This window comes from Microtus pennsylvanicus, chromosome 11 (assembly GCF_037038515.1).
Source record: "Microtus pennsylvanicus isolate mMicPen1 chromosome 11, mMicPen1.hap1, whole genome shotgun sequence".
NCBI classification, from domain to species: Eukaryota; Metazoa; Chordata; class Mammalia; order Rodentia; family Cricetidae; genus Microtus; species Microtus pennsylvanicus.
Genome location: NC_134589.1, coordinates 53313714 through 53339465, shown reverse-complemented (window position 1 = coordinate 53339465; position 25752 = coordinate 53313714). Strand labels below are relative to the sequence as shown.

At 48.5% G+C, this 25752-nt stretch overlaps 1 protein-coding gene across 1 annotated transcript in view; it reads left to right on the top strand.

Annotated features, from left to right (window-relative positions):
- Window positions 1-2137: 2137 nt before the first annotated feature.
- Window positions 2138-25752, top strand: part of Pik3r5 (phosphoinositide-3-kinase regulatory subunit 5) — a 69899-nt gene continuing 46284 nt past the window's right edge. The window contains exon 1 of the mRNA XM_075992104.1: window positions 2138-2268. The gene's annotated coding sequence lies outside the window, so the exon portion shown is untranslated. The remainder of the gene's footprint in view (window positions 2269-25752) is intronic.

Genomic DNA, 25752 nt, shown 5'->3' with positions numbered 1-25752 from the left:
GTTGAAGTGATTTGCTGACTGGCTGTGAGTACAGGGACAGTTGATGAGGGAAGTGAGTGAGGAGAGGCGATCTAAATAGAAATCTGAGTGTAGAAGGGCAGAGAGGGATGGGACCCAGCAAAGACTCCCTTCCCGGTGCTCTGTGTAGTGTGGTTTACCATGAGCAGACGTTAGCTTTAAAGGACGCAGGCTAGAACTGGGAGGCGAGCCAGCTGTCTAGGCTTCCTACTTGGAAGCTTTGCCCTCTGCACAGTGCTGATGAGGGCTGGAGCCTGTTGGGAAGGTGTCTTGGCACTGATGACTGCGGTGCCAAGGTGCAGTCACTGCAGAATCTCAGAGTTTCAGCTCAAGAGAGAAGTCGGGGTAACCATTTCGAGTGGGATGGAAGGATGGACGAAACTGCTCTGGGGGAAAAGAAGCAGTCTCATGCAAGGATGCAATGATTCCAACATTAAAGGGAGGTTGAAGAAAGAGACACAGTGGTCTGAGGTGACAGGGGTTCAGGAGCCAGAGGGGGGAGTTTCCTCGGAAAGGTGGTTAACAGTAGAGTCTGAATGTGCACCCTGGATTTGGCATTTGAGGTTTTCCTGGTGACCTTCTTTTAGAACATTGTGGAATAAATGTAAGATGGGGAAGTGGAAACAGGGCAGGCTGCTCTTTGGAAACATCAGGCAGTGAAGGAGAGGAGAGCCATCGCAAATATCTGTGTTTGTAAGCAAAACAACGAAAGGGGTGATCTGGTTGGGACGCAGCCAGGTGCCACTAAGTCACAGAGGCACTTGGGTCTTCCCAGCTGCACCGGGAAATGTTTCTGCTAGCTCTCATTCTAATTTCTGTCCAGAAGATGCCAGGTGCTCTTGAGGTCTGGCTGGTGGTCAGCCCTGCAGGGACAACAACACACCCAGTGTTGAAGGGAGGATCATTTCAAACTCAACATCTGGGCCACAGCTGCTAGTAAGAAAGAGAGCATCATGGGAGGGCAACACACTGGGTTTCCGAGGCTCAGAGCTTCCTGGGGTTTGGGTTTTATTCTGCCTTCAGTTTTAGGAACACTAAAGACACAGAAGTCAAACAGCTCAAAACTTTCCTGGCACTTATCTGGCTGTGGATAGCGTTCTGTTCCATCTTTCCATCTGGCGCACACTGTCAATCTTGTCTGCTCCTTTTCTCCACGAGCCGGCTTCCTCAGTCTCTCTCCTCTTCCTCTTACAAACGTCAGCATGTTTGTGCTGAGCAAAGTAGAGTCAGGGGAAACAGTTGTGCGGACCACGTTGCTCAGGGCTGGGCTCCCCCCTCTGTAAACGGGTGGTTAGACGCAAGACCACTGTGGAGAGGTCCATGACGGGCATCGAGCCCCTTCCCTCCACTTCCAATTTCTGTGCCCGCCTGAAGGGTACTTTCTGTTTCTGTCCATTTGGGGAAGTTGCTTTTTCTTGGTATTTAGGGAGTCAGGAAAAGAAAAGCCATTGGGTTTTCACATTAGCCTTCAGGTAGGGCTGTGGCTTTTGACCAACAATAACGTATGACCTTGTGGTCTGTTTTGGACCTACTCCTGGGAAGATGGGGATTATACTGAAGAGACAGGAGATTCTGGTACTGTGAAGAGGTTACGGCACACGGCACCAGAGGCTGGGGAAGCAGTGCTGGAAGTTTGGATTGGCTGGAAGTTTCTTGGAAGATCAGTCAGAGTGCCCATCCAGCATAGCAGGGGTGCAGGTCTTTTAAGGGTTAAGAGCACCCGAAAAAATAGAAGTAGTAGGAGGAAGTGGGGCTCTGGTCGCAATGCGAGAAGGAAGCAGCTCATCCGAGCTTCCTCTTTCTCCTCCTTCCCCGAAGCCCCCACCCACCCCTTCTGCGCAGACACAGTTCTTCCGCCCCCCCACACCCCAAACCTCACCTTACTCTTGGGGGGCTGTATGGTCGGTGCTGGTACACCAGCCAGAGCCTGTACTTCCCAGGCAGGTGGGGTCCCAGTTCAGGGCAACTCCTCAGTTGCTTTGAATCCTACCTAGAGCACAAAGGGCTGGTTGGTGCCGGCCTGAAGCCACCCGGCCACCAGAGGGCGGGAGAGCATAGCCGGGCGGCTAGCCCTGCCCAGACCACGCCCCCTCGAAGCCCCGCCTCGAAGCCCCGCCCCCGGGGTTGTAGATCCTGGACAGATGCTGGGACCTGTTGCCCGGCTCCAGCAGCCGCACGGTGGACTGGGCCTTACCCCAGCAGCAGGGAGTCGCCGCTGGAAAGGGGCTCGGCGCCCGGCGGGGACTGCAGGTGTGTGACTGGGCAGCCAGGGGGGTTGCTGAGGGCATGTGTGAGAGCTCGAGGCACAGCCGGAGTGGGTCGGGACCATCTTGGTGCAATGTACCCCAACTGCAACCTGTAAGCTGGGCAGTTGGCAGTCTTCCAGTCCCGCAGTTAAAGTCCACCTCAGGGCCACGGGTCTAAAAACCCATGGGGGTTGTCCCAGAGACAGAAGGGGCGTCCCCGGACTGTTATCAAGATTTAAGTAACTATGAGGCCAAGTGTGCGCGCAGCCTCCTGCTGGGTCACAGGCCACCCGGAGCTCTGGAGTAAAGGAGCCTGCAGTCCTCTGGCTCTGAACTCTCTGGGGAGCGTGAACAGCAGGAGTCCTTTAACATCGGGACCTGGGCATTGTCCTCCATGGAGTCTCAGGCTGCCCCATGTTAGTGAGCGTGGGCCCTGCTTTTCTAGGGAATTGCGCGCCGAGCACTGTCAGAGAATCACTGTGTACACGCTGGAGACACGCTTGTAGGAGTGTATGAATGTATGTGCGCAGACACGTGTGTGCTCGAGTGCCGGCATGATGGCCCATCCGAGGGTAGTGGTGGTAAATACGTAAGACGTTCAGGACAGTAGGAGGAAGGAGGCTCTTCAGAGGGAAAAGGAAGGCGAGATGAAAGCAGCAGGATGTGGTATGAAGCGAGTTAAGACTCCTGCCGAGAGGAGGGGTGGCTATGGGCAGCCGGAGAGCTGAAAGCAGGCCGACTCACCTGAAGGCCCCTTCTGAATGGCTGAACTCCTCTTGGCTTTGGGCTTGGCTTTCTTTTGCCTGCTGTGGACCACCTGGTAAGGTCGGGTTCCCAGAACTGCGTTTCGCTCCTGCAGTGCCTGCCAAAACAGAATCGCTGGGCCCCAGCTGTACAGGACAGCTTTCCAAGGTGAACCAGCTTTTAAATAAGGTCCTTAAGGGCCATGGTGGTGGTGACGCTGTTGCGTGGGAACCACGTGTAAAATGTAATAGAGACCCGAGTTCCAGCCAGGCCCTGGCATATGACATCCCTCTGCCTGCTTCAGTCTCCTTATTTGTAAAGTGGGCTGTGTGCTTCTGATCCAGAGGACCATGTGGGAAATGAACAGGTACAGTGGGAGCTACACAGGAGACATCCACTTAGGTTCCTTACAAGTCCATAGAGCACCTTTATTTAAAGGGGCTCATCCCAACCAAGTGGCTGAACTGTGAACTATGGGTATGTGTGTAAGTAGCCTGGTGTGAGATCTCACCTTTGGAACAGATGAACGGGAACGGCAATGCATATTACATATAAGCACATGTCCCCAGTTTGGAGATGTCTGTGTGTTCACATTTTATTTCTACGGATCAGTTATTATTTAAGACGTTTATTATTCATTTTGTGGGTATAAGTGTGCATGTGTGGAGGGAATTGGTTCCCTCCTATTCAGTGAGGACCAGGGAACAAACTCAGGTTGTCAAGCTTGGAGGAAAGCCGTCTCCCCTGCTCCCTTTGTTTGTGTTCTGAGGTAGTCTCAGTCTGTACCCCATGTATGTCGCTGAGACTCGCCTTGAACTTGGAGAGTATGGGCAGTTCTGCTATGCCCACTTTACATTCCTAGTGTAGCAATGCTAAAGTTAACATATTATAATTATAATAAGCCCCAATAATTTTCCTTGTCAGCACAAAATGATGGTGCATCTCTACCATCAATGGCATCTTACAGTCTGTTAAATGCAGGGTATATTTTACAGATTTGGGGAAATGCTTTAGAGGTAACAGGTACACAGAGATTATGTCACCTCCAATTCTGCATACATTTAAGAACTTATACTTCACAAGCACCAAATGTTTTGTGGTGCCTAGTTTTTGGGTTTTGTTTGTTTGTTTGTTTTTGTGTAGCCCCTAGCTGACCTGAAATTCACTGGTGTAGATCAGGATGGCCTTGAACTTACAGAGATCTGCCTGCCTCTGCCTCCCAAGTGCTTTTTGAATTGCTTTTCAGCAGAGATTAAAGGCACACACCACCACACCTATAATATCTTGTTTTAAAGACCGTGTTGGCTGCTTTGTTAAGTCATGCACACCAGGCCCGATTTAGTAATTTCTCTGGCATGTGATCTGCTAGTTCTAACCCGCCCTCCTCTCTTGCACCCGGGACCTGCTTCTGATACATTCCCCAGCATTCCTCTTTCATCCTTCTACGTGACTTTCCCCCTTAGGCTGCAGTTTTGTGGTGTGTTGTACACTGTGCTAAGTGCTTCATGCCCTTTCGTCTTGATATCCACACTGAGATAGCTGTGGCTATCGCCCCCACTTTGCAGATAAGGAAATGGGGTGCTGAAGCCACTCAATCAGAAAATGCCAGACCTGGGCTGACTCTGGCATCTGCTCTTGACCAGAGAGGGGGAAACTCCAGTGGTGGCCTGTGGTCGTCAAGTATGGGCCTTGCCTTGCCCTTCTGAGGTAGTCCCCCCTTTTCTTCTAGGCCGGCAGCTACCTTTTGGATAATTGGGATTATATGTTAGGTGACTTCTGGGTGTTTAAGGCATAGATATCACAAGGGGATGATAGGTGAGAAGGCAGATAGCTTTCATAGCTCAGAGCACGAGTCTCCTAACTATCATTTGGGTCCCAGGTTCTGACCAGTAGATCTTGGCTTCAGGGGGGCTCCTGCCTCATGTTGCTATCGTGATGGAAGATCCCAAATCTACCCCAAGCCTAGGTCCATCCTTCTGATTCCTCTTGAGAAGCTCAGTCTGACCTCAACTTTGAAGATACTGTTTCGTTCCCCCTCCCCAGACTGTTCTCCCCCTTTTCTACCCACCTAGTGAACTGAAAATTCCTCTCTCAGTGGACAGTTTGAGCTCCATCTTCCAGAGTCTTCCCCAACTCCGATGTCACCCTGCAACTCTAAGCTACTGTCCTCCGTGGCCTCCCTAGGTGTCACTGACTGCCTTGGCCCACAGGGACTCACCAGGAACTGACACAGCCATGGCCTGTTCGTGATCAGTGTGGCTTCAAGTTGTCACCACTTCAAGCTGAGTCTTCCTGGGATCTCAGGCAAGAGGCCCTCCCTGCACATCCCACAAGAAGCTGCGTAGGTGCAGGATAGTGTCAGGGCCAGCAGGGCGGGGTCCCTAGAGACTGTTGTGCTTCTCATTTTCATGTCCTCTGGAGTCTTGTTATCGTGTTGACTTAGGCAAATGAACTTGCGTGGTTTCTTCATGGTGGGGGCAAGGTTGGGATGTGTGAGGACTGAAGGTGGACTCCAGCCTAGGGGTCCTGTGTCTACCTCACTGTAGCCACAAAGCCTCGATTGCGATCAGATGCCTCTCTGAGTGTCATTTCCCTTGTCTAAATGACAACAATGTGGCATTTGATCCTGCCCAGCCCTCCATAGTCAGCACTTTCCCGTGGAACATGCTCGCTGTACAGTCATGGACCAGGCCCAGAAGACACGGGAGAGCAGGCATTGCTCCTACCCTCAAGGAGCTGTGGTCTAGTGGTTCAGGACATCCAACTCACAGGTGGTCTCATTCTAAGTGTGGGAATTACATGCCACTGTGGGATTCCAGGAAGGGAGTTTAGGGTTTAGAATTATGTCATATTTCACTTGAGACCAGAGAGATATGCAATAAAAGAAGAGAATACTCATGATAATGACAAAATGAATAATTGTCAGATACCTGCTTGTGGCTGTGGATATCTTCCCTCATGAGTTTGTCCCCCAACAACTCAGGGTGCCTGTGTGATCATGAGGGTTTCCTTCTTCTGAAAGTAGATATTGTGACTTGGGCCCACGCTTGATATGGGACCAAGGATTCTTTTCATGTTCCTTCCCATTCCCTTACTCCAAGGTGCAATTTGTAGACATTGAGGTCTTAAAATACCATTGCAGTGGGGGGGGAAACTCCCTCTTATTTCTCTCTGTTGATTGCTGGAGATCATGTACCACTCTGGACCCTTGGTAGTCATGCTTTTCTTAGTTGCCCTGGGAGTCTCTCCATCCATAGAAAAGTCTACCCACTGTAGCCATGCCCTTATCTGGCCCCTCTTGGTCACTGTGTTCTCGCCAAGTTGAGAAACCCAGCTCTTGATTCTCTGTGTTATGTAACAATTCTCCCGGCTTCTCCATCTTCCAGCTCCCACTTCTCTGTCGAAAGCTGTCTTCCAAGAACTCCGACATCCACTCGGACATACGACTGCGTGTTTGCTTGACTGTTTGTTCCTGTGTGGCTCCGTGGTGTGGGCTCTTGTCAGACAAATCTTAACACAACCACTTCCACCAAAACTGGCCGACGTGGCCAACCTCCACTTGGGGTTTTCTGCATTAGCTAGATCACGTCGTCTACACCTACAGTTCTTCCAGAAGAGTCTGAAACTCTTGAGGGCAGTGGTTCAAATGCTGCGACCCTTTAATACGGCTGTTCATGTTGTGGTGACTCCCCCCAACCATAAAATTATTTTTGTTGCTACTTCACAACTGTAATTTTGCTACTGTTATGAATCATAGCATAAATAGCTGTGTTTTCCAATGGTCTTAGGTGAGTCCTGTGAGGGAGTCATTCAACCCCCCAAAGAGTCAAGACCCACAGGTTGAGAACCACTGCTCTAGATAGTGGGCCCCTTTGAAATGCCAGTGAAAGGGTGAACACACATGTATATGTGAGCACATGCACATACACAGTCTCTTTACATAAAACTCTAAGGTCTTCTTAGACTTCTATAGCCATGAGCCTGGCTTAGTAAGCTATGTCCCAGAAAACACAATGGTTTCTGTGCAGTGAGACTCTGAAAAAAAGGCAGCTGTTGGCAGAGGCAAGCTGCAGGTGGTAGTGGGTAATAGTCCTCAGAGGGCACCTGGGGAACTACCTTAGTGACTCTCTAATGAGACTTTGAGGCACGTGATAGGGGACCGCTGAACTTTGTGATCTCACACTAAGGACATCTTCTGGACTTTATGTTTTAATGTGAGACCTCACTCTGTAGCTCTGACTGGCCTCTCACTTGCAATCCTCCTGCCTCCATCTCCTGAGAGCTGGAACTATAGGCGTGTGTTGCCATGTTCAGTTGCCATCTTCTGGATTCTGTGTGGAGATTTGATCTCAACCTATTCCCAAGATGGTGGATGAGCACTGCCTTTGCCAGTGGAGTGATGACCGGGAGCTCCTCCACTCTGCTTTCCAGCCAGGGGGTTGGATTTATGCCTGGGACTTGGGACAAAGAAGACATGGCCACCGTCAGTTCTTTGCCACTCCTGTCTCCAAAGCCCTGTTCCTGGAGATTGGCTTGTCTTTAAGCCTCCTTCTTTGATGTGGTTGTGATGTATCAGCAACAAAAGAATATGTTGAAAGACGTCTTCTTCAATCACTCCTTTACAAGGAATGTTAAAAGCATGACTGAATATTAAGGCTTTCAAGTACATTTTTAAACTAGGAATATACTAGGAATATATTGTATTCTTTCACCTTGACATGGGTTTATATACACCTTATACTCATAACTTCCTTGCCTTGAGCCTTTCTTGCATTTCTGGACTGAATTCAGTAATTATTTTAAACGCAGTACTAGGTTTGCTCAGTGTGAGCCTCTTTAGTTTTGCATCTGAACTTAGGTGTTAGCTTTGCGGCATTGTCAGACACCCGAAATAACCGAGTCATAACAAGAAAGGGCAGACTTGGTGGCTGGAGAGATGGCTCAGAGGAATAGAGCACTGGCTGCTCTTCCAGAGGTCCTGAGTTTAATTCCCAGCAACCACATGATGCCTCACAACCATCTGTAATAAGATCTGGTGTCCTCTTCTGTACTGCAGGAGACATGAAGGAAGAAACCTATATACATAATAAATAAAAATCTTTAAAAGAAAAAAAAGAAAGGGCTGACTTTGGCTCCAAGTTGTGGAGCTTTGAATCTATGATGGGTTGGCTTCATCGTATGAGGCTGTGGTGAGGTCGTGGCTGCTATGAGGTCGTGGCTGAAATGAAGTAGACTAAAATTGCTTACATCATGACTGGGAAGGCAGAGGGAGAGAGACAGAGAAATAGAAACAAAGAGAGATGAGAGAGAGAGAGAGAGAGAGAGAGAGAGAGAGAGAGAGAGACAAGGGGATACAAAGAGAGACAGAGACAGACAAAGACATTCTGGAGTCTTTTAGTCTCCTACATAGGTGCAATCCAGTGACCTAAAGACCTCTCCTCAGCCCCCCACTTCTTAAAGGTGCCATCACCCCTGAATAGCACTAGACTGGAGACCAATCCTTTAGCATACACGTACCTTTGGGGAACATCTAAGGTTCAAGTTACCCCAACACATGGTGAGTTTGCCCTCACTGCGGTCACTCATGTCTAGTGTGCTGCTTTGCAGGGTGAGTTTGGAGGCACCTCATCTCTTGCACCCTGGGGCCCTGGTCTGTCCCATGCCAGCTGTGAGACCTGTTCTGCGCCTGGAGTCCTCTGCTGCTGGACCCCGGCCTCCGTGCTCTTCTCTCCGCTGCATCTTAGGTCTCTTAGGGGCACACCTCTTATCCCTAGCCACCCAGAACTGACATCAGAGAATCATCTCTGCTTCTTGACAGTCAACCACCGAGTCTTCACTTCACACATCCTTCAGTTTGTGTGAAGGTCTTTCCCACAGGACACTGGTGGAAAAAAACTCACCTCCCTCTGAGTGCAATTTAGCTCTCGCTGTCAGCTTCAGGAGAATGCTGCTCACGCGCCCATGTTATGCCCAGAGAAATGTAACCAAGGCAGGGGCAGCGATGACATAATATAAAATTATTTAAAAAAACCCAAACTTTCTCTAAATAGAGATGAGCGAGGAGCCACCCTTCTGCAGATGTTTGAAGGGCCGTGTCCTTTGGAAAAGGTGAATCAGATATAAATGGGTTCAGTGAGAGGAAATGAAAAGGAAATTGAGTTCAGCTCACTTCAAGGAAGGACTTAGAGAAAGTCGGAACAGGTCACAGGTTGATAGTTCTCCCCATTGGTGGAAGTGTTTGGGGGAGGGATGCCTACTGGTGCTACAGCCGTGAGAGCCGTGAGAGTGGAGTGTGGAAGACCTCTATAACTCTCTGCTCACTCCTAGCAATGGCATCTGACCAAGTGTTCTGTCTGGGCGTGGCAGCACCTGCCTCTGAGAAAGTTGAGGCCAGTTTGAGGCCAATCTAAGCTACACAGCAAGAACGACTCAACTTTTTTTTCAAGCGATTGTTCTGAAAAACATTATTCAAACGTAAGAAGTTTAGTGGCTTTGAGGGAGCAAATCCTAAAGCTGGGCAGTTCCCTCAAAAGTCCCACATTTCTGCTTTGCAGTGTGTTCCCCCTGGCTGTTATAAACCCTCACTGTCCATGGTGACAGTGGCTGGAGACGAGATTTCGCGCATAGCCTGAGTCTGGGGTGTGAACTCTGCTTGGGGTCTTTTGTTCTTTGCTTCTGCTGATACACCAAGTTCTGCTAAAAGTCCCACGGGCAGACTCCATCCAACTGTCACAGCCAGCCACACAACCTCCATGGTGAGCCAAGTGTGAATGGCCTCTGGAATGTGGGACTTTCAAGCCAATATTTCAGAAGGCTTTGAATTTTGCATTCATTTCTACGCTGACATCTTGGGAGATTTGTTACGAGAACCCTAGATGCTCAGAGCCTTGGTTCACGATTATGCTGGGGCATTATAGGGCTGTGATGTGACAGACACTCAGGTTACTAGAGGGGACAGGAGATGTGATGGTTAATCTTTGTACACAGTCTGTTGCCTCCTGGACCAGTTGACTCCAGGAAGTTTCTAGGCTGCTCTCTGGATGCAGCCTTTTGGGAAGCGCTCTGACGGTACAGTAGAAAGGACCTATTCCTCCCCTCCTGGTGTCCCTTGTGACAAGACTCCCTGTAACTATGAGTCCCTTTTAAAGCCACAGTTGTGGCAATCCTTACTGACCGTCAAGGCTTGATTGGACGGTTTCATCTACAGTCATGTTGCCTTTACACTGGAAAATTCCAACAACCTCTTTCTTGCCTATGTCTTTCTTGGGCTTGCCTCCCTCCCTCCCTTTCTCCATCTTTCCTTCCCTCCCTCTCTCCCTTCCCTCCAATATTACTATCTTTTCCAGACTACATAGCAAGACTGTCTAAAAGAGCAAAAAACAAAAAAAATCAACAACAAAAAAACCCCCAAACCCACAAAACTTTAAAAAAGTGATTGTTATGAAAACCTGACTTAAATCTACAGGGAACAATCCCAAAGCTGGGCAGTTTCATCAAAAAATGACTCTAATTTGGGTCCTCCTGGGATTGCGAACATGTCCCACTGAATCTCACTTCTTGAAAGTTTCTATGGAAGTCGGGTGCCGTCTGCTGTTAACTGCAGTTTTTCCCTTCCCGCTCATGCCTCTAGCCGGCCAGTCCTCTTCTGGCCTTGGTCCTCTCTCTCCCCAACTGTTGTCTCCAAGCGCCCATTGGCTGTTTTCCCTTGGATGCACTGTGTCACTGTGTGCACACAGCTGGGACCTGACACACTTCCTCTATGGACTTCCCCATTTCTGTCTCCTCTGCAGCTCAGCTCTGGTTCTGAAATGTTGGCATCATCTCCAGTGCTGCCCAGCATCTGTTTCTCTCCACTCTGTCCCGTGGTGATGATGCTCCTCAACTCCCTGACTCTTTTACCTCCCCATCCTTTCCTCCCATGTCCACTCGAGTTTCCCTCACTGTGCACCTGTGGAGGGCTTTTGTTACAGGCTCTTCCTTTCTTTAACAAGAGTCAAAATATTCTTCCTTACTGCAGCCAGACCCCTTCGACTGCATCCCACTTCGGGGAAAGTCTAATGTTCTTGGCCTCCCTTAGGCTACAGTACAGTCCCACTGTGTTCTTTATGAAGTCTTGTCCTCTCAAGCTTGGTTTTGAACCCTCCCAGGGAATTTCACTGCAACTCCCCCAGGGGCTCCACCTTCCAAGCATCTCACTGGCTTCGTGAGAGTGACTGACAGGTTCAGACACTTCTGAACAGGACAAGGCAGATGGCCTCTGAGACTGTTTCCAACCCCAGGGGCTCTGGCACACTGCAGGTGCTGACCCTTTTACAGTCCATTCTGCATCGACAGAGGGTGGGTGGGGTGGGGAAAGTCCTGAGGAGCCTCTCCCAACCCCTGACAGGCCAGTCTGTGACAGCTTGTGTACAGGAGGCTGGGGAAGTCTGTTTGCAACACAGTATTTACATGGCCTAGGGGCTTCCTGTCCCGCCTACCCAGTAGGTTGTGGGGCAACTGGGAGCTGTGTTTTCAGGAGTGAGACAAGAAATGGTTGGGGCATTTCTGGGGGATTCTTCAGACATCTCTAGGGGTGTTTGACTTACCACATAGGTCAAGGGAGATGGAGAATACATGTGCTTAAATTGGGAAGAAAATACTATAAACAATTATGATGTTTTACACATTGCCCTTTATAACTTGCAAAACCACAAAGTGCCTTTCACAGACACAGCCCTGCAGAGGGATGGGAACCCTTTAGAACAATAGAAATAAGCTTCCTTCTCTGACTCCAAGATGAGACTATGGACCAGCATGAGGAAGGACAGGATTCTTATTTTCCTTTCTTTCCTAGTCCCTCCCTCTTCCTTTCCTCTCTCTCTCTTTTCTTTCTTTTGCCCCCTTTGTCTTTCTTTCCTTCTTTCTTTCTTTCTTTCTTTCTTTCTTTCTTTCTTTCTTTCTTTCTTTCTTCTTCCTTCTCTGTGTGGTATATGCATGTGTACATGTTTGTATGTGTGTACTACACACATGTCTGGGGTATGTGCATGTCCACATGCTGTGGAGTCCAGTGGTCAATGTCCAATGATTTTCTCTGTTGTCATCCACATTATTTCTTTTTGAGATGGGGTCTCACACTGAACCTGGACCTCTCCAATCCAGCAAGATGAGTTGGCCAGTGAGCTTCTAGCATCCTCCTGTCCCTGCTTCCACCCCCCCACCCCTATCCCCTCTCCCCACACTGAGATTGCAGGCTGTGGTGCCCAGCCTCCTTACATGGGTCCTGGGGATCCAAACTGAGGCCATCGCGTGTGGACGACTAACACTTTATGAACTAAGCCATCTGCCTAGTCCCCTCTTTCTTTCTCTGAAGGAGAGCTGTACTTTTGGAGAGGAAGGATCCTCTCTCTGGGAAGGAGTAGTCTATGGGAAACCTGTCCAGCAGACAGAACTCCCATTTCGGATTTGGGGTTCACCTAGACGTAGAGTGTCACCTCTTCTGTTCACCCATGCTTATATGACCTGAGGGGGCTGGTATGGCCTTCCTGTCTCCTCAAGAGGCATAGCAAATTCTGGGGCACCCAACCATTTGACTGGACCCATTGCCATGTCACCAAAGCCCCTTATTGTCCCCAGGCCCTGATGTAAATATCTGCAAAGATCTTGGAAGTTTCTTTAGGTCTTCTTGGCCAGGAGTGTAGGCATGCCCTCCGCATTTCTCTGTAGTGAGAGGCCCACACACCCCACAGCTCAATTTGAAAGATCCAAGGCTTTAAATATTTTTATTTATTTATATTTAATGTGCATTGGTGTTTTGCCTGTGTGTATGTCTGTGTGAGGGTGTCAGGCCCCCTGGAACTGGAACTGAGAGTCACCATGTGGGTGCTGGGAATTGAACTCAAGACCTCTGCAAGAACAGCCCAGGCTCTTAACCACTGAGCCATCTCTTCAGCCCCGACAAGACCGGTTTTTAAAGTGCATTATTTCTCTGAACCCAGCAGAGAAAGGATGGAATGTATGAGCCACCCAGCTTCAGGGCTGAGGTGTGAAAGCCTGCATGACAGCGGCACTCTGGATTGTGGGTTATGATGTGAGAATATTGGTTTATGTCAGAACATTTGCTATGAACGGTAAAGGAAAACAAACGGTGATAAAGATGTGGCCCTTTAAAAGATTTGCTAGTAAAAATATCCAGTCACTGGCTGTGATGATATACATGCTTTTGAACCCAGTACTTGGGAATCTGAGGCAGGAGGATTACCGTGAGTTTTAGATGCATCAAGACAGAAACTTCTCTGAGGCCATGGAGGAAGATGAGAAGCAGTGTTGAAAAAGCCTGAAGGTATCAGAAAAACACAGTTCTGAATCTCTAAGGCCAAGCTCAGGCCCAAATTTTGTAAACTATTCAGCGTTGTGTGAAAAGTTTGTTCCAGAAGGTACCTGAGCCAGATGCACAGGAGAGTAGTGATGTGGAGGAGCAGACAGACATAGGCCCTCAATGCCCCACACAGTGATGGACCAAATAAGGACACCTCATGGATGTCACCAACTGCCATTCCTTCATGTCCCGCTTTGGCACAAAGCTCTGAGCTGCCCTCTGAGGTGGATGTAGCTGCCTGAGAATGCCTTTTGTAGGCCAAGGCTAAATTCTACAGTCCTCAGGCTCCTCTGAGGGGAGGATCAAGGACTTGGTTGGTTGGGACTAGGGTCACCATGCAATGAAGGCCACACTCCCATCTTGGGTCTAGAGCTCAGCCTCTTGAGAGAACGTCATCCGTTCCTTTCTCTCTCACCCACGTTTTCGTAGATAAGGATTTCTTCCTGTGGGCTGTAGCACTCCCAAGATTAGCTCAGAAGATAAAGGTAGGACCATCTGTCTCACTGAACTGTTTGCTGTCTTCGAGGGAGGAAAAGTAGTCACGAAAGGTTGTTTATTCTCATGGTAACCTTGTGGGTCAGTGGCAGATGGTCCCTAATCTGTCACTGAAACAGGAACTCTCAGAGAATTGCGTCAATACTGCCTGGTCAACTCTGTGTATGCCTAAGAATGCTTCACCTGGGTGAGGGGATGGTGGCACACACCTTGAATCTCAGCACTCGGGGAGGCAGAGGCAGGTGGATCTCTGTGAGTTCAAGGCCAGCCTGGTCTAAAGAGCGAGTTCCAGGACAGGTTCCAAAGCTACAGAGGAACCCTATCTCAAAAAAATAAATAATCAAAGGAAAGAAGGAAGGAAGGAAGGAAGGAAGGAAGGAAGGAAGGAAGGAAGGAAGGAAGGCAGGCAGGCAAGCTTGGCCTGAAAAATCCCTGAGTCCCTGTCACTGTGGCCTCTAGAACAGATCACAAAGAGGCAGCAACCCATCTAGAAAGTTGATGCCACTTCTCTGGAGGACTTTTATGAGGTGTCCTCCTACAAGGGAATTTTGGGCACACAGTATGGTCTTCATTTAAGGTCACACCATCAATCATACTGCCCGAATTTGGGGGAAATCCATTGTTTGTATCAAAATGACACAGAAAGAGATAAACAAACACTCCAGTTCTGACTCAGCATGGACAGAGGCATGAGCACATCGACTGGTCTGTTGTATTGGAAGAGAACCAGGCCTCTAGTGGCTTACACAAACAAGGAGTTTATTCCCCTCTCTTATAACAGCGGAGTGTGAGGGAGCCAGATGGTTTTTCTCTTCAATGGTTTTTTAATTGATTTTATTGAGCTATACATTTTTCTCTGCTCCCTTCCCTTCTTCTCCTCTTCAACCCTCTCCCATGGCCCCCATGCTCCCAATTTACTCAGGAGATCTTGTCTTTTTCTATTTCCCATGTAGATTAGATCCATGAATGTCTCTTTTAGGGTCCTCATTGTTGTCTAGGGATTGTGAATTGTAGGCTGGTTTTCTTTGCTTTATGTTTAAAAACCACTTGTGAGTGAGTACATATGATAATTGTCGTTCTGGCTCTGGGTTACCGAGCAAGCCAGATGTTAAGGACAGCCTCGCAGGTCAGGAACCAAGATTCCTTCAAACTGTGGCTCTTTGCAATCCTCCGTGTGTAGCTTTCGTCCGATGGTCTACGATGGCTGCCTTAGTGGTTACCATCATCTATTCCATCTGGCCATTGAGAGGAGGGCTGGGAAGGGGCAGATGTGATTCCTTTAGTAGTATGCTTTGGAAGTCACCTTCCTCAGTGTCTGCCCACCCTCCAGGGACCGCCCCAGAGCATGGGGAAATGTGCCCTGAAGCTTCTAAAGGTTACTGTTAGAAAAGAAAGGAGAGTGGATAAAAGGGCAAGCAGGAGTCTCAGTCGTATTTGAAATCTGCTCATTTGAGTGACTCCCCACTGCCATAATTCATTGCGTCTGCCATGGAACACGCATGTCCTGAGAGCCCCGCCGAAAACTACACATAAACAATGGCATGTGTGTCGGCTATGGCTCAGCGGGGAAGGCACTTGCCGCTTAAGCATGAGAACTTGAGTTTGAATCTCCAGAATCAGCGAAAAGCCAGGCACATCTGTAATCCCAGCATCCCTCCGGGGAGGTGAAACCCAGACAGTCAGGGACTAGCCTGGTGCATCCAGCAGTTACAGTGAAGAGGCCCTGTCTCAAATAAGGTGGAAGGTGAGGACCAAACCCGAGGTTACCCTATGACCTCCACACACGTGTGTGGCTTGTACATATGTGTGCTTACACCCGAGTGTGCTCACTGACATCCACAATACCTCATACACACATCAAAAGCGACATGTTGTACCAAAAGATAGAATCATCTCGTGTCCATTGGTAGACAAATGTATGTGCTATATATGTGCAGTGGAGTATTCTTCAACCTTGGAAAGGCATGCAGTTCTGGCACCTGCTATAACATGGAGGAGCCTTGAATTCACAATGCTAAGTGAAACAAGCCGAACACAGAAGAACGGATACTGTCAGCTTCCATTTATGGGAGCTGCCCACTGCTGTCAAAGCCAGAGGGATGGAAAGGAGATTAGAGACGGCCAGAAGCCGAGAGGGAGGGGCACAGAGTTAGCATGTAGCTTGTGTCTTATTACCGTGCAGGATGATGAAAACGTGTAAGGGATGAAGGAGAGGGATGACTGCGTGTGATATGAAGCTTCATGCCACCGAGCTGCACACTGTATGTACGGAACAGCGACATTTCATGTTTTGTAGATTTTAGCATATTTTAAAAGGATGGCACTCCACACAGGTCCAACAGCAGAGGTCTCTGGCATTTTATGGTGGGTGTTCCTGAGATAAAGATGCTGAAACCTTCTATGTGAGTTTAAGTCTGCAAAGGAACCACCCAACAGAGCTACCTTCAGGGTCATGCTTATTTATAGTGTCATGATTATTTTAGTATTTTGAGATTGTTACAAAACTTGCTACAATTCAGGGCTGTTGTTTTTGTACCTGTTTGCTTTGGTTTGTTACAAATCAACAAACCCCTTCTAGCCCCTGGAGTTCCAGGATCCCCATCCCAGTGTTAGAAACTGCCTCTTAACTGCACATAGAGAAACCACCTTGAGGACTGCTGGGTTCCCAGGATTCTACCTTGCCCCTCTGTCCCCTTTTGCCCCTCTTTCTCTCAAACAGCTGTCATTTTCTCCAGTTTTACAGACACTCAGAAGTGGTTCCTTTTCTTCATTTGTCCAAGATGAATTTATCCACATTTATACCCAAAGTTTAACATAAGCAGTACACCCTGGGGTAGGATCAGTGGTAGAGCAATTGTCTAGCTTGTGATTTCATTCCCACCACTTCATTCCCCCCCCCCTTTTTTTTATCAGAGCCTCTCCCTCAGTCTCTCTCCACTCCGTGGCTCCTGAAAACTCCTAGCCAGTTGAGTATGTCATTCATCAAGTCAAACTTCAGCAATGGCTCCACACAGTCCTTGTATAAGCCCGTCTGTCCTTAGTCTGCCAGAGACCATTCATAGGCTCCCATGCCAGCTCAGACAGCTTCATCTAATGTGCCCATGCCATGCGTTAGCCTTTAGAGCAGAGGTTCTCACACTTCCTAATGCTGAGACCCTTTAATACAGTTCCTCATGTTGTGCTGACTCCCAACCATAAAATTATTTTTATTGCTACTTCATAACTGTAATTTGCCACTGTTATGAATTGTAATGTAAATATTTTTAGAGATAGAGGTTTTCCAAAGGGGTTGTGACACACAGGTTAAGAACCACAGCTTTAAAGGGACCAAATGGCTCCTTAGAGAAATTATACAGTCTCCCTTTCCGCTATCCACTCCTCACTGCCCAGGACAGCTCTTCCTTCTACTTCAGTACTTTCTGGAAGCTCCTCCTCTGTAGAATCTTAGCCAGTGTCCACTCTCCCACCTCCAAGCCCCTACTGCATCTCCCCTATGGTGACGCCACTGGTATACCGAACTTTTGGGGCTATTTCTAGTTCAAAGGCCATTTTGGATGCTTTTTTCTGTGCTCTCTGACTGTGTCCTAAGCCCTGTCCAGGCTGAGGGGGTTTCTGTGTGGAAGTCATCCTGCAGGTTACAGTCCCATCGGCAGCTGTGAGCGTTCATGCTGGTGTGAGGCCCCACAGACCCTCCTTTCCCTCTTCCTTGCAGCCTTTCTTCTTCGTGTGTGGTGCTATCAAACTGTGGTTTTAATTTGCATTTCCTTCATGATTAATGAAATGGAGGGCCTCTTCATGTATTTAGTGGTTAGCTAGCTATCTGCTCTCTCCAAGTATAGACTCAGTATTTGGCCTATTTTTCTACAGGCTTGTTTGTCTTTTTTTTTGGAATTTTTCTTGCTGCTCCTGTGACATTATGTGATAACCACTCAGGATCCACCCTTCCCCCATCCATGAGATTTATGAAATTTTGAGCTCTTAATGCCTTGGGAGGCCCATCATGTAATAGACCAGCAGTTCTCAACCTGTGGGTCACAGCCCCTTTGGCAAACCTCTGCCTCCAAAAATATTTGCACTGCAATTCCTAACAGTAGCAAAACTACAGTTATGAAGTAACAACAAAAATAATTTTATATTTGCGGGGGAGGGGGTCACCCCAATGTGAGGAACTGTATTAAAGGGTCACAGCATTAGGAAAGTTGAGAACCCCTGCCGTAGACCCTCAGTACACATGTCCTATGGACTTCGTAAGCCACTCTTGACCCACACTGTGTGCTAGGGCAGCCGTCTCCTTGAGGAAACCGATGGCAGTGGGGGTCTGACTTCATGCAAGCACCTTCACCTGGGGTGGACATACCCTGCGCTGGACTTTGATAACAGCCTGGCAGGGCCTCTGAGGTGTCTCCCGTCGTTCTCAAGCCCTGCTTTTGTAACACGCTTTCAATGCAACACATGCATTCTTAGCCAGGGTCCTCGCTTCTGTCTGCACTTAACACCCTGCGGGCAGTCTTTGCACTCCCCTGCCCCCTCCCCCGACAACACCACATGCCTGCATGATATGGCTTTGGTTTTCAGTTTTCTTTCCTCTCAAGTGTCGGTCTCTTGGAAGTCTGCTTCCTCAAAATCTGTGACTCATTTTCTGCGCTGTGTCGTCTTCAGTGAGGACTACAAGCTCTAGGGTGATGTGTTCGTGTCCTCCATGTTTGCCTTTCACTTCTGCCTTGTACAGCTTGCCCTGCAGTCAGATTCAAAGGCAGCAGTCTCCGAGTTTTCTGTGATCTTCCAGGAGATGAGTTAAAGATCCAGTTTCAGCCTGGTGGGCCTGGTCCTTGTCATTCCAGCTGAAGTCCTTGCTGTCCCCAGACTGTGGCTCTGGCTTTATGACCCAGGCAAGGAAAGCAAAGTCTGAACTGTAGTTCTAATGCTCCCTTCTTCCTTTGTTTTCCTTTGGACTTCTTTGTCATTGTATTCATCCATCTATCCATCCGTCTCTATCCATCTGTCCATCCGTCCATCCAACACGAGTCATGCACGATTCTAAGAGCCCCTGGTACTGACTTGCTTACTTTTTTGGTGGGGGGGGGAGGCACGTTTTGAGACAGCATTTCTCTTTGTACCAACCTTGGCTGTCCTGGAATTCATCCTGTAGACCACAGTGGTCTCAAACTCACAGAAATCCACCTGCCTCTGCCTGCTGAGTGCAGGGATTAAGGGCATGTGCCCACCAACACCCAGCAACATTTTAAAAAAAGAATTTATTTATTTTTGTTTTATGTATATGAGTGCTTACCTGCATAGATGTATGTGCACATGTGCATAAAATTATTAAAGAGACCAGAAGAGGGCATCAGATCCTTTGGAACTGGAGTTACAGACAGTTGCAAGTCTCCATGTGGGTGCTGGGACTAAACCTGAGTCCTTGGCAAGAGCACCCAGTGTTCTTTTTTTTTTTTAAATATTTTTTATGGTTTATTTAACTTTTTATTTTATGTGCAATGGTGTGAAGGTGTCAGATCCCCTGCAACTGGATCTTCAGACAGTTGTGAGCTGCCATGTGGGTGCTGGGAATTGAACCCAGGTCCTCTGAAAGAGCAGTCAGTGCTCTTAACCACTGAGCCATCTCTCCAGCCCCTGGTGCTTATATTCTTTAAAAAACAAACAAAAAGCAAAACTAAATGTACTTGTTTTTTTAGATTGATTTATTTCATATGTATGGGCATTTTGTCTGAGTGCATGTCTATGTGCTACAGTGCATGGTGTCTGTGGAGGTCAGAAGAGGACATTGAACTGGAGTTATAGATGGTTGGGAGCTGCCATGTGGGTGCTGGGAACTCAGCCCAGGCTCTCTGCAAGAGCAGTAAATGCGCTTAATGGTGAAGCCATCACTCTTCTAAATGGGGCTGCAAGGAGCGGCAGATGGAAAACTCAGTGCAAACCTAAAACGTGCTAGACATGGTGCTGTGTGCCTTTAATCCCAGCACTCTGGAGGCAGAGGCGGGTGGATCTCTGTGAGTTTGAGGCCAGCCTGGTCTACAGAATGAGTTCCAGGACAGCCAGAGATAGTTAGTGAGATCCTGTCTGAGAACCAATAGAAGTGTCTATTGTGTGACTTGTTGATGGAGATGTGGCATGAAGTACTGGAGGTGGGACCTGGCAGGAGTCCTCACAGACAACGTAGTGTAAGGGCCAGAAGGAAAATCAGGAGTGAGCCAGCAAGAATTCAGGAGAAAGAATGGCAAATGAAGGCTCCGGAGGCAGAGTATGCTTGGTGTGCTGTTGTGATTGTTCAGGCCCTTGGAAAGCGATGACGTCATGCCAACATCAGTGGAGCTCAATGTTTGCAATGGACAACCAATGTGTTAGTCATCTTTGAGTCTGCCCCAGCACTGAGTGTCCTGTAGTTGTATCTGCTACATAAGAAAGGGTTTTGCAAGCCGGGCGGTGGTGGCGCACTCCTTTAATCCCAGCACTTGGGAGGCAGAGGCAGGCGAATCTCTGGGAGTTCGAGGCCAGCCTGGTCTACAAGAGCTAGTTCCAGGACAGGCACCAAAGCTACAGAGAAACCCTGTCTCAAAAAACCAGATAGATAGATAGATAGATAGATAGATAGATAGATAGATGGATGGATGGATGGATGGATGGATGGATGGATGGATGGATAGATAGATAGATAGATAGAAAGAAAGGAAGGAAGAAAGGGTTTTGCTTGAGTACGTGAGCATAGGATGGACAATCCCTAAGGGCTCTTCTACCTCTGAATTGCTGCCATTGTCTCAGTTGCCTTGTGCACAACGCCATTTCTTTCTGAGTTTCCTCATAGACTTCACTGAACACATAGGCACAGTGGCTTCCAGTCACATGGCCTGGTCTCTGTCAGTGTTTCTGTCACAATGCCCAGTGTGTATGTCCCACGCACTATGGTTGTGAAAGAAGCTTCCCTAAAATGTAGTGCTGTAGGATGTTAGCTGTTTCCTTGATTATGGGGGTGTCGGGGTTGGGTCTGGTGTAGTGGGGTGGTGTCTCTGTGTGAGTGGTGTGCTTAGCATTCCGTGCAGCCACAGCTGGGAAGACAAACTATCTGGAGAACAGAACTGTGGGTCGGAGTGACTGCAGATTCTTCCCCATGAGTCTTAAACTTCCTCACGTCAAGGCAAACTCCTGGTGGAAGAGGAGACAGTCCCTGCCTTGCCATTCATAACCCGGTCTTGGAAATGACATCAGGCCACTTCCACTGTAGCCCGCTGATTGTCGCAGTCATAGGCATACCTCAGTTTAAGAACAGGGAAGTTAAAAGTTAAGTTCCTTAAGTTCACTCTTAAGGAACTAGAGTCTACTGGGCTGTAGGGACTCCATTATGGCCATCTTTGGGTACCACAATCATATAACCCTTCCATTTTCTTATTCTTATTATTTTACATTTTGTTTTGTTTTTGTTTGAGACCAGGTCTTGAGGCTGGAGAGATGGCTCAGTGCTTAAGACCACTGACTGCTCCTCCAGAGGTCTTGGGTTCATTTCCCAGCACCCACATGGCAGCTCACAGCTGTCTGTAACTCCAGTTCCAGAGAATCTGACATCATTATACTAATGTACATGAAATAAAGTTAAATGAAGTTTAAAATAATTACTTAGATAAAAAAAAAAGAGAGACCAGGCCTTACTACATAGACAAGACCAGTCTGGAACTTGCTATGCAGCCCAGGTACACAGCCCCGGCTGACCTCAAGGTCACCATTCTCCCACCTCAGTCTCCCAAGTGCTGGGCTTACAGCCAGGCACCACCATGCCCATCCATACATTTTATTTTCCTATGGTAGTGTTTTCAGGAACTTTTTCTTCTCCTGCCAACAGGAGAGTCTTAGCTCGTTCTGAGTCCATCCTGGAGTCTCCTGGCTCAAGCACTATCAGGAGCTGGTTGGGGGAGGGAGGGAGGAGTATAGCTTTGGGGTTAGTGTTCTGTCCCCTAGGAGCAGCCTGTAGAACAGGGGTTAAGTGGCCTGTCGGTTTGCCATGGTGGATTCCCATGGAGCTGGCATCTGACTAAATGCTGCACCGAGTGACTACTGAGTCCTGGAGGCTATGCCATCTGAGTGGGTAAGGGCCAGCGCCTGCCTGGGTAGGTATGTATGTTCCTCCTCCCCCGCTTCAGAGTGAGAGATAGGGGCCAGACCAGGCCGTTTTAGTGAGAAAGGCTCGCTGGCTCCCTGGACTGCTCCACAGCATGGCTGTCTGCACCCAAGCCTCACACTCTTGGAAGGAAAGGACTCTTCTGCACCCCTCTGCTGCAAGCTTATTCATTTGCTGGGAGCTCAACAGATACGTGTTTGTTGGCCTCCTACTAGGAAATTGTGGATTGAATGAATAAAGGAATAGCTGCATATTTTTTCCCTCCAGTGTCAGGTTACAGGGTCTATGTGAGGTCCCTGTGTGCTGTTGTGGCAGGTTCCTGGGCCTCCAGGATTGTATTTGAGCAAGCTGAGAGCATTCTGGTGTTTCTCTTGGGTACCCACATTCCTGCTGTGGTCAGGTACTTCTGAGGCCTGCAGACAGCTATGGGAGTAGGGTTGGCCTCAGGAGTTTTGTGTTTCCATATTATTAGCGATTACATTCCCATCTCCTATTTTCTAGAGAAGGCAAACCTCTCCCTCATCATTCCTGAACAAAATATTGAAATGCTGGTACCTGGAAGGACTGTATTCATAAATGAATTCTGAGTTCCCCCTTTCCAGAGAAGGTCCCTGAAGAAGGGGGCAGGTATGGAGCCAGATACAGAGAAGACACCCAACAAGATTGTGTGTTCTGGGCACAGCTGAAGAATATTGTGCAGTTGTCGTTAATTCTTAGGCGTGACAGTCAATGACCACCAATGGCGGAAACGTCCTTGGTCATAAGAGATGCACATTTGTACACATAGTGACATTCGTGCATTTGATGATGCTGGCATGCTACCCATCACTTAAAGGACAAAGTGCGACATTGTGTAGAGTAATAGTATCTTCATAATGACAATAAGTGACCTGTATCACTGTTACTGGCTTACGTGTTTACTATATTCTGCTTTTAAATATTAGTTTGGAATGTCTTCGGGCTGTATAGCGTGTTGTGCCGGCAGCAGCAGCCTCCTGCATCCTGCATCTTGTGTTCATGTTAGTGCACTGTAATATCTGCATGACCCTCAGATAGTCTAATGATGCATTTCCTACAGCATACCTTTTGATTGCTTGTGTTTTGAGACAGGGTTTCTATGTGTAACAGCCCTGCCTGGCCTGGAACTCTCCCTGTAGTCCAGGCTGGCCTGGAAATCACAGAGATCCGCCTGCCCCTGCCTCCTGAGTGAGATTAAAGGCATACACCACCATGCCCAGCTCCTACAGCCTGTCTATCTCTAAGATGCATTTCCCTTGTTGATAGGTAACCCATGACTGCATTCAAGACGCAATAGTCAGAGCCCGCAGCTAAGTTTTCTATGAGTCAGCAAGGTGTATGTGTCTCTGTGTGTAACATGAACATTAGATCCACCCAGCTAAGGTACCTGCTAAACAGGAATAAGACAGAAAGGATAAACTTCAAAATGTTTTCCTTTCCTTCTCTCCTTCCATGGCTCCCTGCTTACAGCCTGCCTCTGTCTTACCTCTGCTGGGTGCAGGAGGACTGAGCTGGGCAGCAAGATGAGCTTGCTTAGACATGAATTGCCTGCAGCCTGAGTGAGCAAAATGAAATTCCCAACTTGGCAGGACCCACAGGAAAGGTGGTGTTTTCCTAGAGCCTGGAACATCCAAGTAAGGATGAGGAGGTACTGGGGGAAGGGTTGGTTGTGGAGGAGAAAGAAGGACTGAGACAGGTGTAAAAGGACTCTCCTGGGGACAATGGCAGCTTCCTGTATAGGTTTAGGTAGAAGGCAGCAGGCATGATTTCTTGGGGAGACCAAGAGACAAGGAGAAAGGCTGGAGGTTTATCTTCAGTCCCTGATCAGGCCTGACCATCCCTGGAGGAGGTTTTGACTAGGAACCTGGGAAACCTCTATAACAGAAAAGGGGGAGGCTAGGGACTTGGTGGGGTGGGACCCCTTGTGGGAAGCTTCCTGAGTGACCTTGCTTCTACTTATCAGCTTCTTGTTGCCAAGGAAACACAGCTCTACTGGTCCTTCCTGGAGCCCTTACACCATCTTACTAGAAATTCCCAGGGAATATAGATAGGCCTGGCTTGGGGGAAGCCCCCATGTAACCTGGCGCAGAGAACTGTCTAGGAATGGAGTGTCTTTTGGTTTCTTTATCTTACAGCTGAGTCTTTGATGCATTAGTGTGACAGATGGGATTTGGAGCAGCGTTGGGGTGAACTGGGAGTAAAGGGTCACTACCTCCTGGGCTGGCTATGACAGGTGGTTCCCTGGCCCTGCTCCTCTCAGGATCCTCAAGCTGCAGAGTGTTGGGGTGTTTGGACACATCCTCTGCCCCAGCCCACCACTGGCTTGCTCTCGAAGCACAGACCAGATGTGCAAATTCTGCGGCTGTGCCTGGGGCGAGCGCAGTGCATCTTGCTTTTCTTGGAAATCATCATTGATTTGTTAGAAAAACAGGAAACACTGGGGCTGCTGGTGTGCATCTTGACTTTTCTGTTTTTGTTTTTTGAGTTCCTTTCATCTGTGTCAGGCCCAGGTTGTTTGGAGGGTGTTGCCAAGCAACGCAGCGCTGCAAGCCTCCTCCTGACATTCTTTGCCTGCCCACCCTCCTCTCCTGGCTTTCCTTTTGGCTTCTGTAGCCTCCTTCCTCAGCCCCAGGGACTGCAATGGAGATGGGTCAGATGAGGTAACCATGGAAACGTGATGAAGGGTCTCAAGTCAGACTATCCTTCGATGGAGTGCCTGAACCTCCCTCTGCCCCAGCCCCACCCTTTTACTGTGGTTAGACTGGAAATAAAGCTGCCTCTGCCCATGGCAGCTGCTGTGGCCAGGGCAGTTGGAGTGGCTATCCCCAACCTACTTCTGCCCCATTATGGTGTGACATCACCATGGAGAAGTCCTTCACCTCTCTCTGAAGAGAGGAGCTGGAGGAGCTCTCAGATATCACTTTGTGTTCATGGGGACACTAACAGAAAGAGGAGAGACTGTCTTCACGTGCCTGGAGTAAAGAGAAAAACAAGAAGGAGAGAGGCTGTGGCTATCCCTGTGTTGGATCTTTAGGAAAGCTCCAGAAAGTGCTGCTATTTCCTAGAGTCACCTCTGGGGTTTTCCCTAAGTCTCATCAGGTCAGGGATTAGCGCTGCGGATGTCTGATGGTTGGTTTAATCAGGCTGCTTTGCTGTAGCTATCCACCCCATAGTATGGCAATATGGAAATCCCATTTCATTCTGAAGAAGCTATAACCCAGAAGTTATGTGGCTTGCCCCATTGTCCTCCAAGCGGGGCCCCAGGGCGTGAGATGAGCTGTGCCTTCCATTGTGAGAGGTCCTCGCCCGTCATCCCTCCTCTGCAGATAGCTGCCCCTGAGTTTTCATTTATTGCTGTAGTCTTGACACCATGCCTCATCCCAGGGGAACTGAGCTCGGGGACTGCCCTTTTGAACTCATATAAGAAGTCTGATATGAGAGATCAGAAACTCCCCACACAGCCTAGGCAGTTTGGATGCTCACCTTACTAGACCTGGATGGAGGTGGGTGGTCCTTGGACTTCCCACAGGTCAGGGAACCCTGATTGCTCTTCGGGCTGATGAGGGAGGGGGACTTGATCGGGGGAGGGGGAGGGAAATGGGAGGCAGAAATCTTTAATAAATAAATAAATTAAAAAAAATAAAGACATTTGGAGCTTTGAAGAGGAAAAAAAAAAGAAAGAAACTCCCCACACCACCCTGGACCCTGGAGATGTTGCTTGGCAGAGGCACCGAATCGCCCCTAGAGACAGG